The sequence below is a fragment of the Arachis hypogaea genome, chromosome 18, assembly GCF_003086295.3.
Source record: "Arachis hypogaea cultivar Tifrunner chromosome 18, arahy.Tifrunner.gnm2.J5K5, whole genome shotgun sequence".
Classification (NCBI taxonomy): domain Eukaryota; kingdom Viridiplantae; phylum Streptophyta; class Magnoliopsida; order Fabales; family Fabaceae; genus Arachis; species Arachis hypogaea.
The window spans coordinates 76,532,652-76,551,711 of NC_092053.1; the positions used below are offsets into that span (position 1 = coordinate 76,532,652).

Below are 19,060 nucleotides of genomic sequence, written 5' to 3' on the forward strand. Positions count from 1 at the left end.
AGATGACTTGTCATCAACTAGCATGATTTGCAAACTGATCAAGGAGCAAGAGAAGCAGGGGCATGAAATGGATGAGTTGAAGCGCCAGAAGCTCTCCCCTGAAGAGCCCAGCGCCCCTTAAACTGAAGAGCCCAATGCCCCTCAAGCTGAAGGTTGTTGAGTTTCAACTCCATGGCTATTCTAATTCCTATTTCTCATATTTTCTATTATTCTAATTCCTATGTCTCATATTTAGGCTTACATGATCACTAGTAGTATTTACGTTTTTATTTATTTTATTTCTTTTAATTTTTAGAATTAAATAAGCATTAGTATTAATTAATTTTTATTTTCTAATTTGCTAAAAAATATTCCTCTTATCATCATTAAACATGAATAAAATAGTGGATTTTTTTTAGAAGAATTAAAGATGCATAAATTTTCGAGTTCTACAGTAAAGAATAGTCAATTATTTTGATGTGGTGGCATTGCTTTAGTTTTCTGAATGTATGAATAAACAGTATATATTTGAAGTTGAAATTAAGGATGCTAGCTCTTGAAAGAATGATAAAAAAGAAGAAATATTATTAATAATCTGAAAAATCCAAAAATTGATTCTTGAAGCAAGAAAAAGCAGAAAAAAATCGTGAAAAGAAAAGAAAATAGGAAAAGAAAGAAAAAGCCATTAGCTCTTTAAACAAAAAGGCAAAAGCAAAAAGCCAGTAACCCTTTAAACCAAAAGGCAATGGTAAAAGGATCCAAGGCTTTGAGCATCAATGGTTAGGAGGGTCTAAAGGAAACAAAATCCTGGCCTAAGCGGCTCAACTAAGCTGTCCCTAAAAGAACGAAACTCACGCGCGATCTAGAATTTTCGCAAATAAATTCGCGTTGTAAGTATAGCTTCTAGACCGACAAGAATTCCTTTCTTACAAACGTTTTGGTTGTCACAAGTAACAAACCCAATAAAATTTATAAACCGAAGTATTCAAACCTCGGGTCGTCTTCTCAAGGAATTGCAGGTAAGTATGATTTATTATTGGTTATGAAAAACAGTATTTTTGGGTTTCAAAAGGTTTGAACAAGGAAAATAAATTGCAGGAATTAATAAATTAATATCTAATCGAACTCTTGGTAAGGTATGAAAATTTGGAAGTCCTATCCTAGTTATCCTTATCGATGGTGATGAGAATTGAGTTTTAATCCCACTTAGTTATCCTTTACTAGAGCAAAGAAAAGTCAAGTGAACTAATTAGTTTGATCCTTAAGTCTAGCCAACTCCTAAGGAAAGACTAGAGTTATTGGGATTCAATTCAATTAGCAAAAATAACAATTATCAATCACGATGAGTTTGATAACTCAAGAGTCTCCAATTAATCAATTAAAGCCAAGAATATGAAAAAGCTAAAGATAAATCTGAAATACCTCAATTGCATTAATAAAAGAAACTCAATCTAAACATAAAGAGTTCATGAGCCAAATTGGTAACATAAGTCAGATACGAATAAAAGCACTAGAATAAATTTTAATATAAAAGGAATATTGAACCTGAGAGGAAGTTGAAATCTTAAATCGTTTAAGAGGAATCCTAATCCTAAAACCTAAGAGAGAGAAGAGAACCTCTCTCTCTAAAAACTACATCTCATCCTAAAATTATGAATGTATGATATATATCCTTTTGATTCCTCCATTCTATGGCTTATATTCTATGTTTCTGGATTCAGAATTGGGCCGAAAAAGGGTCCAGAAATTGCTGGGGGCATTTTCTGCAGTTTCTGCACGTGGCGTTTGTCACGCGTCCACGTGGGTCACGCGGTCGCGTCATCTGGGAGTTTTCCTTGTCACGCGTTCGCTTCAGTCACGCGTACGCGTCATTTGCGTTCGACTCAAGGCACGCGTCTGCGTTAGTCATGCGTTCGTGTCACTGCCTTTTCGCGCTAGGCACACGGCCGCGTCGTCCATGCGTTCGCGTCGCTGCCCTTTTCTTCAAAACTCTATTTTTGTGCTTTCCTTCCGATTTTGTATGTTTCCTTTCTGTCCTCTAAGCCATTCCTGCCTTGGGAGATCTGAAAATACTTAACACACAAATCACGGCATCGAATGGTAATAAAGGGTAATTAAAATTAATATTTTTAAAGCATAGGAAACATGTTTTTCACATATATCACATAATAAGGAAGGAAAAGTAAAACCATTCAATTTACATGAATATGTGGGTGAGGGATTGAATAAATCACTTGAATTGGGCACAAAATACATCATAAAATATGGGTTTATCAACCTCCCCACACTTAAACAATAGCATGTCCTCATGCTAAATCCAAGAGAAAGGGTAAAGTGAGAATGGTGGAATCTCAAGCAATGCATTCTATTCTAAGTGCAACTACCTAAATGAATCATGCAATTCTAATTATTATCCACTTGTATATAAAGCTTACATGTAATTCAATTAATTCATGTCCTCAAGGAATCATATATGCATAGCCAAACCCTAGATAATGTTAAAGCACTTTTACAATTGAGATGGGTAAAAGTATTTCAGAAACTTGCAAGACAATTAACAATTAAGCAGAGATATATGGTGATGAGCTATTGAACCCTCACTGAATTTTGTGTTTACTCTCTAGTCACTCAGTGTTTATTGGGTTAATCACTCTATTCTTCTTTCTATCCTTGCTTTCTAAAACATTGTTTTTCATCTAACCAATCAACAGATATGGAATACAGACATACAAAAATCATGAGGTCTTTTTCGAGGTTGTAATGGGGCCAAGGTAAAGGTAAGGGTATATGTATAAGGCTAAGTGAGCTAACAAAGTGAATCCTTGATTAGTCTAAGATCTCACCTACATTACATACTTTATATAATTTAAAGTTTCTTTACCTATTTACCCAAATTTTCCCACTTTGTATTTATAAGCTCATGCATTAAATTTAATTTTGAAATTTTGTCCCATGTGCATTGATTTTTTTTTTTTATTTTGCACTTGGGGAATTTTTGTATCCCCTTATTTGAGTACTGAAAATATAGAATTATTATTATTATTTTATTATTTTTTTTAAATCTATGCACATGGTAATTTAGTTATTTTGATTTCACATGAGCATGCTTTCCAAATTTCTGAAATAACTTATTCATTTTAAATCCCTACTTTGTTTCTATCATCCCATGTTCCCATAAAATTCCCTACACTTAAATTGTACACAATATCTATCTTAAGTTAACCAAGGATTCAACTTGGGATTTTTATTTTGTTTTTCTGCTTAAGGCTAGTAATGTGGTTATAGAACGTGAGGGGATTAAAAAGCTCAAGGGGGCTAACAAGGGTGATGTAAAAGGTAGGCTAAATTGGGATAAGTGAGGAAAAATTCAAATGATGGTCTCAATCATCTCTTGGTATGTATCTATATTCTATATTGGATATATAGATTAAAACAAAGAAAAGAACATCAAAATGAAAAAGAAGGGCAAAACACACAGGAATGAAATTTATGGTTTGAATGTAACCATACAATTAAGCTCAAAACTCACAGGCTGTGTGTTCTCCAGCTCAAAAATCATATCTCAGTTATACATGTCATGCAAGTAGAAATCAAGAGTTCCCATTATTCTCAATGTAAATCTTAGGGTGGCCTTTAAAATCTTAGTGTTTCTCCTTGATGAAATGTTGTTAACTAACTAACATGTAATGCTATATATACAAGGTGTGTGGATTGTTTTAATTTACTAAAGTTTCTAGTTTACTCCTTTTTATTTTCAATTAAACCAAACTAATATATGCTAAAGGGGTAAACTATACTAATTAATCCACATTTTTAAATAACTAATAAGTTTAGAATTGTAAACTAAACTAAATGTCTAAGAAATAAACTAAAGTGCAAATTGCAGAAATAAAGTAAAAATACAACAAAAGAACAATGTGTAAGTATTGAAAAATAAAAATAAAAATACAGAAGAATAAACAAAATAAGATAGAAGAGTCTGTACTGGTTTACCAAAAAGATAAGCCAGGGATGGCGACCTTCCCACACTTAAAATATAGCATCTTCCTCGATGCTCACTCAAGCTGGGTGTGAAGAAGCGTCACCACCAGAAGGATGTGCTGCTGGTGTCTCTATGGTAGGCTGAATATCTGTAGGCTGGATAAGTGTAGGAGGATCAGTCTGCTGCAGTGGAGGCTCTGACTGTAGAGAAATCTCCAGGTCTGCGACCTGAATCTGGTGTGGCTCCTCATGCTGTGGTGCAGCATGCTCTGGTCCTGCCTGCTCAACCTGGGCATGTGTCTCTGCCTCAGGGTCGCTCGCCTCCGCCTCAGATGTATCAGAAGGGGTGTCAGGCTCAGAGGGGATGTCACTGCCGGATCGGATCATCAACTTAAGGTGCTCATAGTGCCGCTTGTTGCGACGCTCCATATGATCTTCCTACTGTGAGGAATGATCTTCTTGCAATCTCCAGCAGTTGGCTTCGCATCGGCCAGCTCCCAATGCACGTCAGCTCGGTAGCCTAGCTTGGTGATCAGATAAGGGAAAGGGAGAGTGCCTCTGACATGGACCCTGGCCATATAATGCTTGATGAAACGTGGAAGATACAGGTCCTTACCCTCCATCACACACCAGATGAGCGTGATCATAGCAGCGGACAGCTCTGTCTCATGAGTGCTCGGTATCACATAGTTGCTCAGAATCTGGTGCCAGAGCCGAGCCTCATCATTCAGGTAAATTAGCTTGATTCCCTTAGGCAGTGCTGTATTCTTTCCCATGGCCCATGGGACAGTAGGATCAAGGGCTATTCTCTGCTTGACAGCATCCAGTCAAATCTCATAAATTGCATATCCTCTTCAGCCTTTTGGTAACCGTCAAGCTGATCAGACTTAGGCTGAAGGTGGACGATGTTCTCAATAGCTTCCTCAGTGACCAAAATCTGTTTCCCTCTGAGGTGCACTGCATCCAGGGAAGTCTTGAAATAGTTGCAGTAAAACTCTCTGTCCCAGGAAGCATTGACCTCTGTCAAGTTTCGTTCCAAAAAGAACTAGCCTCTCTGGTTTATCTATTCGGAGGTGTACTGCTGTAATTCTTTTGGAATTTTTAGATTTTTCTCCAGGTACAGGTTCCTGGAAGTGGCAAAACTGGGTACTTCAGCTCACAGTATTTGTTTGCAAATTTTACCGGGTCAGCTGCAGGTACCAACTAGTCAGCCTTTTCCTGTGCGGTAAAGTTCTTTTCCCGCCAGGAATCATCATGCAAGATATCGAGGATGGTCATAGAGGATTCGCCTCTTTTCCTCTTGCCAGTGGTTGCTTTGCCTTTTCCTTTGCACTGAGGGTCAGACATCCTGAAAAGCAGAAATTCCAGGATATAATTGAAGAACAAAAGCAGGAAAATAAGTAGGCGAATAGAATAATGGCAATATGAGCACATAGTGGCAAAAGAGAAAGAGAAGCATGAAATGAGTTGAATATATGTACAATTTGGATTGTATGCGAGTGAAAAAAAAGTCTGAAAATAAAAAAAATGCAATCCAAAATATAGGATAAGCGGAATTCAAGTTATATAGGGAAAACAATTATCATTCCCTGAGTTAGAAAGTTGAAGTAGTTAGGTTAAAAGCAAAAAGAGAAGTTAGAAAGTTAAAGTCGGTTAATAGGTGAAAAAGAAGTTAGAAAGTGAAAGCCGTGAGTTAGTAAAAGAAAGTTAAAGTGAGTGGGATGATAAATGTTTCCTAGGTAACAATAAATCCACAAATTTAAAAAATAATCAACTCATATTCGAGCAAAAATTTCAGTGTATTGATGATAATTCATAAGGATAGAAAAGTTGCAAAACTAACATGAAATCATCAATAGTGCAAGTTATTAACTAGGGGATCAAAAGGAATAAGAATGCTAGCCTGGGCAGTCATGAATTGGTTTGGTTAGAGCCAAGTAAGGCAAAATAGTAAGTTTCCAAACTCAATACATGAAAATAATTTGCAGAAAATTGGGCAGCATTCCAGCTAAAATTGGATGTTCCCGAGTAATAAACAGCAAGAAAAACAGTTCATATGAGATAAAAAGAAATGTTGAAAGAGTCATAAACAGTAGGAACAGTAAAGAACAATCTAATAGCAGCATGAAACATTAAGGAATAGCATATGAATAGTATTAACATCACAGACAGATCAAAATTGCAGAATAGGAAAAACAAGTAACAAGAACGGCACAATTATCAGGCCTAAATCCACTAACCACATGCTAGCTACCTAACCACCTAGAATCCACTACAAACATGCATCTCTAACTATCCTAAATTGAACAGAATCTGAAAAATATGCAACTAACTAGGGAAGATAGAGAAATTGGTGTTTGGTGGAATCTGGTATGTGTATGAACAGAGATGAGGACAGAGAGATGGTGGTGGAGACGTGGCGGTGCCGGGAGGGTGGCGCGGCGGCGTTCTGCGGTGGCGCAGGGGCGGGGTGGAGGTTGGAGTTTAGGTTGGAGGAGGTGGGAGAGGAAAGAAGGAGGGGGCGAGGGTTGTGGGGGCTGTGGTGGTGCAAGACGACGGTCTGAGGTTGGCCGCGGTGGGGGGGAGTGGCGGAGGAGGGCAGCGGTGTGTGAGAGGGGTGGAAGAGAATGGTGGAGGAAAAAAGAGAAAGAAGAGAAGGAGGGAGGGTGGGTTTCGGTGGTGGGGTGCGGTGGTCGGCGGTGGTGGCTGGGAGTGGTGGTGGTTAGGTGGCAGAGGAGGGAGGGGGTTGCAGAGAAGAGAAGGAGAAGGGGGGGTATCGGGGCGCGACGGGTAGGATTTCGCGTGAAGTGGGTTAGTATTTTTGAATCGACGCGAACGCGTGGAGCACGCGTTCGCGTGACTAGGGTGAAATGGATTTGGCGTGGTCGCGTGATCGACGCAATTGCGTGGGCTGGATAAAAGATGGGTGACGCGGACGCGCAAGGCACGTGACCGCGTCGCTGAAGATTGTGCTAGACAGACACTTCCAGTGTCATTTCAGCGTAACTCTCTGTTTCCATTTAGGGGGCCATTATATCCATACGACGCAGACGCGTCGCTCAGGCTTTTCCGTGGGATGAGTGTTTTGCATGTGACGCGTTCGCGTCAGGGACGCGAACGCGTGGGCCGTTTTGTGCTAAACGCACACCAGCCGCACGATTCTAGCCCAACTTTCTGGGCATTGGATCTTTACGCCGATTTCCTTCTCAAGCCCACGCGTGGCCTGCGCGCTCGCGTGGGGTGATCTCTTTTTTTTTTTTACAATTATGCAGTATTCAATATGCAGTGCTAATGTAGATGCTATGAATACTTCCAGGTTCGATGAAAATAAAATAAAATAAAAACAAACAACACAAAATAAGATTGAAAAAGAAACGATCATACCATGGTGGATTGTCTCCCACCTAGCACTTTTAGTTAAAGTCCTTAAGTTGGACATTTGATGAGCTTCCTGTTATGGTGGCTTGTGCTTAAATTCATCCAGAAATCTCCACCAATGATTGGAATGCCAACAGCCTCCGGGGTTCCAAACTAGGCATGTAAAGTTTCTGAGCAGCTTCAAATAGATTCTCAGGATCCCGGGGTGACGAATGTCAGAATAGATTTCAGGATCCCAAACTTTGCTTTTAAATCCGCCTTTGTCTTGATCTATATTCTTCCATCCATGCGGTTTAGAAATTGTATTCTCACCAAGATGACCAAACGCCTTCCGAGATCCATTCAATTGAACTTGATACCAATCCGTGCACTTCGAATTGAAGCGTGGAACCTTATTTAACCTTGCACACCAGCTCTGACTACGAGCCATTTCCTTCTTACTCTTGAAGCTGCAGAGAGCTCTAAACTAGCCATCTGTTTCAAGCAAACCATATTCAAGTGGAAAAGTAAAGATAAAGGTTAAGGATTGTACCCACTTGAAGCTTGTATTAGGTGGTAATGGCCTTGGGATAGGTGTTTCCAGTGGTTCTGTAAGCTTTACACCCTTGTTTTCTACTGTGAATTCCTCCACTTCTTTGCAAAGTTCTTCAACTGCAACTGCGTCTTGATCAAAGCCTTCTATGTCTTCTTCGTCACTCAAGTCATAAGTTGGAGGTTGAGAGAAATCTACTTCGACATCATCTTCGTATTTACTTGGATAAGGTTCTTCAGTCTCAAGGAGTTCAGTTGCAGATGCAAGTTCATGACTAGCAGAGCTTGATTCATGATCATCACTGCATAAGGAATCAATTTCTTGGTCTGTTCCGTCCAATTTTTTACAAGGTATATGCTTTGGAGGTTGTGCGCTATTCTCCTTGGCATCAAATTCGAACTTCTCGGTGGAATCCTTTACAGTTCTCGATTCCCATGGAGGTTCAGTATCTCCTAAATCTTCAGCCACTTCTTCCTCTACAGCTATTATGGCTTCCTCCACTTGTTCCAGTACGGAGCCATGCTCCTCATTGTCCACTGAAGTTTCTAGTGTTTCCTTCATGCTACGCTGTTCTTTTGATTCTCCACATGTAGCCATGGGAGTACTTTGAGTGCTCAGATGTTGGGAAGCTAATTTATTTACCACCTCGGTTAAGGCAGTAGTGAGTTCCAGTACGTCCCTTTGCATCTTCGCTTGCCCTTGAAGAAGAACATGAAGTTTGTCATCCATTGTAGATTGGTGTAGATATGAGGGTTCATTGGTTGGGAGAGAGGGTTCATAATAAGAATGTGGTGGTTCTTGGGAGTAATTGGATTGTAATTGTGGTGGATAAGGGTCATATGGTGGTGAATGGTGAAAAGGAAATTGTGAGTGTGGTGGTTCAAAGCTATTTTGAGAGGGTGGTTCATAAGCACAGGGTGGAACTTGTTGGTAACTACAACAGGATCCACTGTATCTATTGCCTTGGCATGCATTGTAGAATGGTCGTCGTCTGTGATACTGTGGAGGGTGTTGTTGCCTAAAGGGTTGATCAAGTCCTCGTGGCTCCATCCATCCTTGATTGCTCTGACCTTGATGCATGTTCCTGCTATAGCTTTCATTCCCTTCAACAATATTAGAACCAAACTCAAACCGAGAGGGGTGAGAATTCATAGTAGCTAATAAGAATTAAAAATGAAAACAGAAACAAATAAACAAGCAAAAGAAAAATACTTACAATAACCAATAATAAGGCACACGTTTGCAATTCCCGGCAATGGCGCCATTTTGAAAGAACGAAACTCTCGCGCGATCTAGAATTTTCGCAAATAAATTCGCGTTGTAAGTATAGCTTCTAGACCGACAAGAATTCCTTTCTTACAAACGTTTTGGTTGTCACAAGTAACAAACCCAATAAAATTTATAAACCGAAGTATTCAAACCTCGGGTCGTCTTCTCAAGGAATTGCAGGGAAGTATGATTTATTATTGGTTATGAAAAACAGTGTTTTTGGGTTTCAAAAGGTTTGAACAAGGAAAATAAATTGCAGAAATTAATAAATTAATATCTAATCGAACTCTTGGCAAGGTATGAAAATTTGGAAGACCTATCCTAGTTATCCTTATCGATGGTGATGAGAATTGAGTTTTAATCCCACTTAGTTAACCTTTACTAGAGCAAAGGAAAGTCAAGTGAACTAATTAGTTTGATCCTTAAGTCCTAGCCAACTCCTAAGGAAAGACTAGAGTTATTGGGATTCAATTCAATTAGCAAAAATAACAGTTATCAATCACGACGAGTTTGATAACTCAAGAGTCTCCAATTAATCAATTAAAGCCAAGAATATGAAAAAGCTAAAGATAAATCTGAAATACCTAAATTGCATTAATAAAAGAAAATCAATCTAAACATAAAGAGTTCATGAGCCAAATTGGTAACATAAGTCAGATACGAATAAAAGCACTAGAATAAATAAAAATATAAAAGGAATATTGAACCTAAGAGAAAGTTGAAATCCTAAATCCTTTAAGAGGAATGCTAATCCTAAAACCTAAGAGAGAGGAGAGAACCTCTCTCTCTAAAAACTACATCTCATCCTAAAATTATGAATGTATGATATATATCCTTTTGATTCCTCCATTCTCTGGCTTATATTCTGTGTTTTTGGATTCAGAATTGGGTTGAAAAAGGGTCCAGAAATCGCTGGGGGCGTTTTCTGCGGTTTCTACACGTGGCGTCTGTCACGCGTCCGCGTGGGTCACGCGGTCGCGTCAACTGGGAGTTTTCCTTGTCACGTGTTCGCTTCAGTCACGCGTACGCGTCATTTGTGTTCTGCTCAAGGCACGCATCCGCGTCAGTCACGTGTTCGCGTCACTGCCTTTTCGCGCTAGGCACGCGGCCGCGTCGTCCATGTGTTCGCGTCGCTGCCCTTTTCTTCAAAACTCCATTTTTGTGCTTTCCTTCCAATTTTGTATGTTTCCTTTATGTCCTCTAAGCCATTCCTGCCTTGGGAGATCTGAAAATACTTAACACACAAATCATGACATCGAATGGTAATAAAGGGTAATTAAAATTAATATTTTTAAAGCATAGGAAACATGTTTTTTACATATATCACATAATAAGGAAGGGAAAGTAAAACCATTCAATTTACATGAATAAGTGGGTGAGGGATTGAATAAATCACTTGAATTGGGCACAAAATACATCATAAAATATGGGTTTATCAGTCCCTAACCATGTGCTTGTGGCATGAAGGTGTCAAGTGAAAAGCTTGAGACTGAACAGTTAAAGTCGTTGTATAAAGCAAAAAGAGTGTGCTTAAGAACTCTGGACACCTCTATATGGGGATTCTAGCAAAGCTGAATCACAATCCGGAAGGGTTCACCCAGTTAAAGTGTCTGTGGCATTTATGTATCCGGTGGTAATACTAGAAAACAAAGTGCTTAGGATCATGGCCAAGACTCTAAAAGCTGTGTTCAAGAATAAAAAAGAATTGAACTAGGAGAATCAATGATATCATCCGAATTCTAAGTTCCTAAAGATGCCAACCATTCTGAGTTTCAATGGATAGTGAGATGCCAAAACTATTCAGAAGCAAAAAGCTATTAAGTCCCGCTCATCTAATTGAAACTGAGCTTCATTGAAAACTCTGGGATTTATTGGATCTTACTCTTCTTTTCATCCTATTTTGTTTTTTGTTGCTTGGGGACAAGCAACAGTTTAAGTTTGGTATTGTGATGAGCGGATATTTTATACGCTTTTTGGCATTGTTTTCATATAATTTTTTGTATGTTTTGTTTAATTTTTATTAAGTTTTCATAGGTTTTAGTGTTAAATTCACATTTTTGGATTCTACTTTGAGTTTGTGTGTTTTTATGTAATTTTATTTTCTGGCTTAAATTAGGGAGCTGGAGCAAAAGTCTAATTCAAAGACAGAGAAAGCACTGCAGATGCTGTCCGGATCTGAACTCCTTGCACTCGGAAGAGCTTTTCTAGAGCTACAGAAGTCCAAAAATGGAGCGTTCTTAACGGCTATGGAAAGCTAACTTCCAGAGCTTTCCATCAATGGATAATAGTCCATACATTGCTTCAGATTAGAAGGCCCAAAACTGGCCTCATAGCATCTGGATCTCATCAAAGTTCAGCCCAAACACTCACCAAGTGGGCCCCATAAGTGGATTTTAGCACTAAAAAGGCTGTCTTATCCTTACTAGTCATTAGTTAAGTATTTAAGGAAGAAGATCACACTTGTTTAGGATCTCTTCTAGCATATTTCATTTATCATTGTATTTTCTATCTGTATGAGTTTCTAAACCTCCTAGGTTGAGGGGAGGAATCCTGCTGAGTTCTATGAATTAATAAAAGTATTACTGTTTCTCTTTAATCCGTGTTTGATTTGATTCTAAGATGTATTCCTTCTTCAACATGGTGAATGGGATGATCGGTGACAATCAGCTCTGTTTATCATACCAAGACAGCGTGCCTGACAACCACCCATGTCTTCTTGGGTTCATGTGAATACGTGTGACTGGAAAGTATCGAACCGCCAGCTTGATTATACATCTCTCAGACAGATAATTCATGACTTCGTTAGGGACTTCTTGAGACACTAGTTTATCTGATTTACGGGGAGATTAAGGTCTCTGTGCTAGAGGCTAGAACCCAAAGGTGCAACATTCTCGATCCGAAAGATTCGACCTTGTCTGTGGCGTTTTGAGTAGAATCACCAAAGAGAATGAACTGCTAGAGCTTCACCCTCGTTCAGATTAGATGACCGCAGCCTACAGTGTTTGATCTGAAGCAGAGGAAATTAATGATCACGGCCATACGGCACTGATCACATACAGCCTGCCGTAGAAGAAATCATTCACACTTGAAGGAGACAGTTAGACCAGAGTTAATTCAGAAAGACAAAGCAGTTCTAATCCTTAACCATCTTCTTATCACTGGTTCCATTTAAATTTACAAAATATTTTATACACTTTTTATTCCTCTAATGCTTTCACCCAAATTCAAACCAACAACCTCTTGATTCACCTGACTAAGACCTACAAGATAACCATAGCTTGCTTCAAGCCACAATCCTCATGGGATTGACCCTGACTCGCTCAAGTATTACTTGGACGACCCAGTGCACTTACTGGTACAGTTGTACGAAGTGTGGGGATTCATGCACCACTTAGGGAGAAGAAGACTAGGCATGCCATGCTAGGTGAAGGCATGCCACACCCTTGAAGAAACAAAGCTGGCATGCACATGAAAAATCGGTGTGGCATGCTTAAAGAAAATCAACACTGGGAGCAAATTGCAATGTTGTTAATACTGGCCTCTTCACACTTAAGTGATCATAACTTGAGCTAAAGAGGTCCAGATGAGGCGGTTCTAACGGTGTTGGAAAGCTAACACCCAGAGCTTCAGAACGATATGGTGGATTTTCAGTTTCGGCCACAAACAACCCTCATCTTTCTGGCTCGGAAATCAGAACTGTGATGCAGGGCGTGGCACGCCCAAACAAGCATGTGGCACGCCCAACCACCCAAGACAATAGCGTGGCATGCCTAGAAAGCTGCGTGGCACACCCAGACAGCCCAGTACATGCCCAAGACCATCTTACACACCAATTGAAGCCCATTCTCCCCTAAATGATGTAATTTTGGTTAAGATTATGGAAGATTCTATACGATAGGATTTGATTTAAATTATTTTTTATTAGGATTTGAATTATTGTTATTAGTTATCTTACTCTTCTTAAAAGATAAGATAAAGATTTAGTTTTTGAATTTGAATTATTAGGAATCTTAGGATTTAAATGAGATTGTTCATAGAGTGGACATCCGAGAGAGGGGAGGATCTTTGGATCTGATTCCACACCTTCCTCTCCTTTGCTTTTGTTTTTGAATTCCTCCATGAGTTACTAAACTTTTGTCAAAGGGTTAGGAGCTCTATTCGTGTGGGTTCTAGCTTTCATGTGTGTTCTTCTTCACCACTTCGTCCCTACACTACTTTGACTAAAGGAACTGTCTTGCCTTTCAGCTGTTTATTGCTCCTTCCCAAGATCTTGACTGGTGATGCTTAATATGTCTGATTATTTCTCAACTATACTATCTTTGGTTGTAAAATATGACTCTTCTCGTGGGGAATGTATATCTTAAGTTGTGAAATATGGAAAACATCTTGAAGGTTTGATAGATAAAGAGGAAGGGCTACTTGCTATGCCACTTGACTGACTATTTTAAGTATTTGAAAAGGTCCTACGTATCGACGATTAAGTTTCTTAGTCATAAGGGCTTGACCTACTCCGGTAGTCAGGGTTACTTTTAAGAAAATATGGTCACCTTCACTAAACTCTAAAGGTCTACGTTTATTATCAGCATAGCTCTTTTGACGGCTCCGAGGTATTTGAATCTTCTCAAGGATCTTCTTTATCTAATTGCTAGTTTCTTGCACCAGGTCTAGATCCAAGATGCTAGTTTCCCCTCGGTCGTACCAACACAACAGTGACTGACATCATCTTTTGTAAAGAGCTTTATACTGTGCCATTCTAATACTCTATTGGTAACTGTCGTGGTAGGCGAATTTGACCATTGGTAAATACTTATCCCAATGGCCTTGATGATCCACTACAGAAGACAACAACATATCCTCCAACGTTTGGATTATTCGCTCTGAGTGTCCATCTGTTTGAGGATGATTGATGGGGGATAAATGTCGGTCTAGAATTTCTCAAAGGAATTTCGTTGCAGGCATAGTCCAAACCAATAATTCATCTACCAATCAAAGTTTAGAAGGTTGTCACAAGTACAAATCCCAATAAAAATAAACCGAAGTATTCAAACCTCGGGTTGTCTCTTAAGAAATTGCAGGAAAGTATGCATACTATTAGTTATTAGGTGTCTTTTGGGTTTTAAGATGATGAACAAGAAAGCAAATGACAATTAACTAATAAAGGAAAGAAAATCAAATGTCAAAAGGTCTTGGCAAGGGTTGATGGTTAAGGATCACTATCCTTATTGCTAACCACAACATGATAATTGCAAGGATCAACCCCATTTAATCATCCTCTAACAATTGAAGGAAAGTCAAATGAGCTTCATCAATCCTAATCTACAAGTCCTAGCCACTCACTAATTGAATTAGTGAAGACTAGTGTCAATGGACACCAATTATCAATCACTTGGACATAAGCAACTCAAGGTCACCCAAGTAACTAACCCAAGCCAAGAATAGAAAAATCTACTCTATAGCTAAAAGAAATATTTCATCAAATATCTAGAGTGCAATAAAGATAAACATCACAAAATGAAAGAATTAATAAAGTCTATGATGCCAGGGCATTTTGGCCAGTTTCACTGACCTTTTCTTTACTGTTTTAGGGTAGTTTCATGCATTTTCTTAGTGAATAAGCAAGTTTTGGGGAGATATTCACTTACATCTTGATTCAAGCAAACATTGTGAACTTGACATGATTTTATGAGAATTATGCATGAATTGAATGACAAATTAGATAATGGATGATCTCATGACTTGGAATAGAGCTTTGATGCACTTTAATTGCTTGATTTCAGGATAAAGGAAGCAAGGAAGAACCACGTTAGTAGTCACGTTAGTCTAATTAACGTGACCACTAACGTGGAATGGGAGCTAGCTTGCAACGTTAATGAGAAAAGTGATCGCCAATAACGCCTTCGAAAGCCATTATAGCCCACGTTAGTTGCCACGTTAATTACATTAACGTGGAAGCTAATGTGGAGGAGAAAGGAAGCTCTAACGTTAGTGGTAAAAGTGAATACAACTAACGTTGGAAAAGGGGCACACTTGGCCACGTTAAGAGTTACGTTAATTACATTAACGTGAACCCTAACATGGAAGGAACAAGGAACTGCCAACGTTAGTGACACTAACCTTTGTCACTAACGTTGGATTAAGCCACTATTGCCCACGTTAGTTGCCACGTTAATTACATTAACGTGGAAGCTAACGTGGAGGAAGAATTGATGGACCAACGTTAGTGACACTCACCTTTGTCACTAATGTTGGGAATGGCAATCACCACCACGTTAGAGGCCACGTTAATCTAATTAACGTAAACTCTAACGTGGGAAGGAGGGGCGTTTGGAGCGTTAGTGACAAAGGTAAGTGTCACTAATGCTCTCGAAAGAAAGGCAACCCATGTTAATGGTCACGTTAGTTATACTAACGTGAACTCTAACGTGGGGAAAAGGGGCAGTAAGCAATGTTATTGGAAAAGGTGAATGCCAATAACATTTGCAAAGCACCAATAGGCAACGTTAGTGGTCACGTTAGTGCCACTAACGTTGAAGTTAACGTGGACCATTTTTGGCTTGAAACGTTAGTGAAAAAGGTGATCGTCACTAACGTTCTCGAACCCACATTTTCACTTAACGTTAATGCCACTAATGTTCTAACTAACATCCATGCCTAACTCACACTTTTTCTACAAGCAAAGCTGAGCCCACTGAAGACTGTAACTGCTTCAACTAAAAGATCCAAAGGCCCATATCCAAGACATGAAGAGCCAACTAGAAGATCAGAAGAGTAGTATATATAGGAGTAGTTTTGAACTAGATAAGGAGCTTTTTGCATTTTGGAGAATTACACTATATATTTACTTTCTCTGCAACTTCTAGTTTGGGTTTTCAAAATGTACTTTTCATTTACGCTTTCCATTCCCAGAGCTATGAACAACTAAACCCCTTTCATTGGGTTAGGGAGCTCTGTTGTAATTTGATGGATCAATAATAGTTTTCATTATTCATCTTCTTTCTTTTCTCTTGATTTTACTAGAAAGCTTTCAATCTTCATCCTATTGGGTAATTATCTTGGAAAAGAAGCTATTCATACTTGGATCTCTTCGGACCTTGGAAGAGGAATAAAGAGATCATGCTAGAAATGCTTTCTCCTGTTGGACCAAATTGGGGTTTGGATGGATATGGTGACATATAATCCTACCAACACTTTGATTTGGAAATACATGTGGTATAATCAGTGACCATACTTCATCTCTTCTCATGAGCAATTAGACCAAGGAATTGGCTATTGATCAAGATTTGAGAGATTGGGTTGCCAAGGAATTGGAATTCAATCACTTAAGATTGCCAAAGAGATCAATGAATGCATTGATTGAGGAAGAGATGAGAATGAACTTGATCCGGATAATACAACATCTCCTGAGCCCAATAAATTCCCCATTTCTGATCTTACCCATTCTCTTTACTTTCTGCCATTTACTTTTATGTTCATTTCCCCAAATCCCCATTTAAGATTCTGTAATTTACTTTCCGTTATTTACATTTTGCTCTTTATCTCCAGCATTTACACTTTCTGTTATTTACTTTCCTGCCATTTATGTTTCTGCAAATATCAACTCAATTTCTGCGTAGCTCAACTAGAACATTCCTCTGATTAAAGTTGCTTGACCAATCAATCCCTGTGGGATTCGACCTCAATCTATTGTGAGTTTTTACTTGACGACAATTCGGTATACTTGCTGAGGGAAAATTGTTGAGAGACAAGTTTCCGTGCAGCAAGTTTATGGCGCCATTACCGGGAATTGATTTTGTATCAACAATGATTAAATTGGTGGATAACTAGATTGAGCATTTTTCTTTTGTTGATTTAATTTCTGTTTGAGTGATTTACTTTCAGTTTTAATTATTTTCTTTCCTTTATCCCTTACCCGTTTGTGGTGTTCTCTTACTTGTTACAATTTAGTTCACTAATCCACTAACTGTTTGATATATTGCATCACTCACACTAATAGCATTTCTGATAAGAATACTTTCTGCATTTATTTTCTCCTTCTTGCTTTTGCCTTGTTGGTTGTATGACAGGTAGAAGAAGCGGGGCTTCAACTTCCTTTGATTCGGAACCTGAGATGACCTTCCTTAGATTAAGGAGGGAAGCAAGAGGAAAGAGAGTCGTTGGTGCTGAGGAAGAAGAAGAGTACTTTGAACCAGACATGGATGAGAATATGGAGAACCGTCATGAAGAAGAGGCTCACAACCATGGCAGAGAAGGTCCAGTGCATCATGCTGGATAAGAGAGAAGAGTTCTAGGCTCTTATATTAATCCAAACCCAGGAAACTGTGGAAGTAGCATCCAAAAGCCAACCATACATGCCAATAACTTTGAACTAAAGTCACAGCTTATCACCCTTGTTCAGAACAACTGTTCATTCAGAGGAAGTGTCCAAGAAGACCCCAAACAATATCTAACCACCTTCCTGAGGATATGTGATACTGTGAAGTCTAATGGTGTTCATCTTGACACCTATAGATTGCTTTTGTTCCCCTTTTCACTCAAGGACAAGGCATCTAAATGGCTGGAGTCTTTCCTGAAGGAGAGTTTAACAACCTGGGAAGATGTAGTGAACAAATTCTTGGCGAGATTCTATCCTCCTAAAAGAATCAACAGGTTGAGAGTTGAGGTACAAACCTTCAGGCAACAAGATGGTGAAACTCTCTATGAAGCATGGGAGAGGTTTAAGGACTTGACAAGAAGGTGCCCGCCAGATATGTTCAATGAATGGGTACAGTTACACATTTTCTATGAAGGTCTTTCTTATGAATCAAAGAAGGCAGTAGACCACTCATCTGGGGGGTCTCTGAACAAGAAGAAGACCATTGAAGAAGTCATAGATGTCATTGAGACTGTAGCTGAGAATGACTACTTCTATGCTTCTGAAAGAGGCAACACTAGAGGAGTGATAGAGCTAAACAACGTGGATGCACTGCTGGCTCAAAACAAGATGATCACTAAGCAGCTGGCTGACCTTACCAAGAAGATGGAAAGGAACCAAGTAGCAGTAATCACTACCTCATCAGTAGCTCAAGAAGGAGTGAATGCAGAGGCAGGGGATGATCAGGAACAAGCCAACTACATTGGGAACTCACCTAGGCAGACTCATGATCCATACTCCAAAACTTATAATCCTGGTTGGAGTAACCACCTAAACTTTGGGTGGGAAAATCAACAAGATCAAGGCCAATATCAGAGACGTCACAACCCCAACAACAATGCAACTCACCAACATTCCACACAGAGATCATATCAGAACTTACCTAACAACACCTCTCAACATCCATATCAAAACCAAAATGGCCCTTCTCATCTCTCCAATCTTAACTCACCAGCATCCGAAGATAGACTCTCAAGGATTGAGACTCTACTTGAACGTATATGCAAAGAAGTTCAAGACAGTAAGACGTTCCGAGATGAAGTGCGGTCCAATATGCAGAATCAAGATACTGCCATCAAGAAACTTGAGACACAAATTGGCTACCTATTTAAGCAAATTCCCAGCCATAACCTATGCAGCAACACTGATTCAAACCCAAGGGAGGAATGTCAAGCTATCACCCTCAGAAGTGGGAAGGAATTGAAGAAAACTTCCAATAAACCACATCAAAAGAACTCAAATGAAGGGGAAGAGGAACAAGATGAAGTTCAAGTTCCCACTCTCAATTCACATCAAAAAGGAGAAATGCTGAGGCCAGATGTTCCAAAAGCTCCATACCCTCAGCAATTGAAAAAGAAGGGGGATGACAACCAATTCTCAAGATTTTTGGAAATCTTCAAGAAACTACAGATTAACATACCCTTTGCTGAAGCAATAGAGCAAATGCCACTCTATGCCAAGTTCTTGAAGGAATTAATGACTAAGAAGAGAAGCTGGAAGAGCAACGAGAC

General features: G+C 39.2%; 1 non-coding gene across 1 annotated transcript; it reads right to left on the reverse strand.

The window, feature by feature from the left end:
* Positions 1 to 17,783: 17,783 nt before the first annotated feature.
* Positions 17,784 to 17,890, reverse strand: LOC112773729 (small nucleolar RNA R71). Its single transcript, XR_003188264.1, has one exon. It is a non-coding gene; the product is annotated as a small nucleolar RNA R71 (small nucleolar RNA).
* Between the last annotated feature and the right edge of the window lie 1,170 nt (positions 17,891 to 19,060).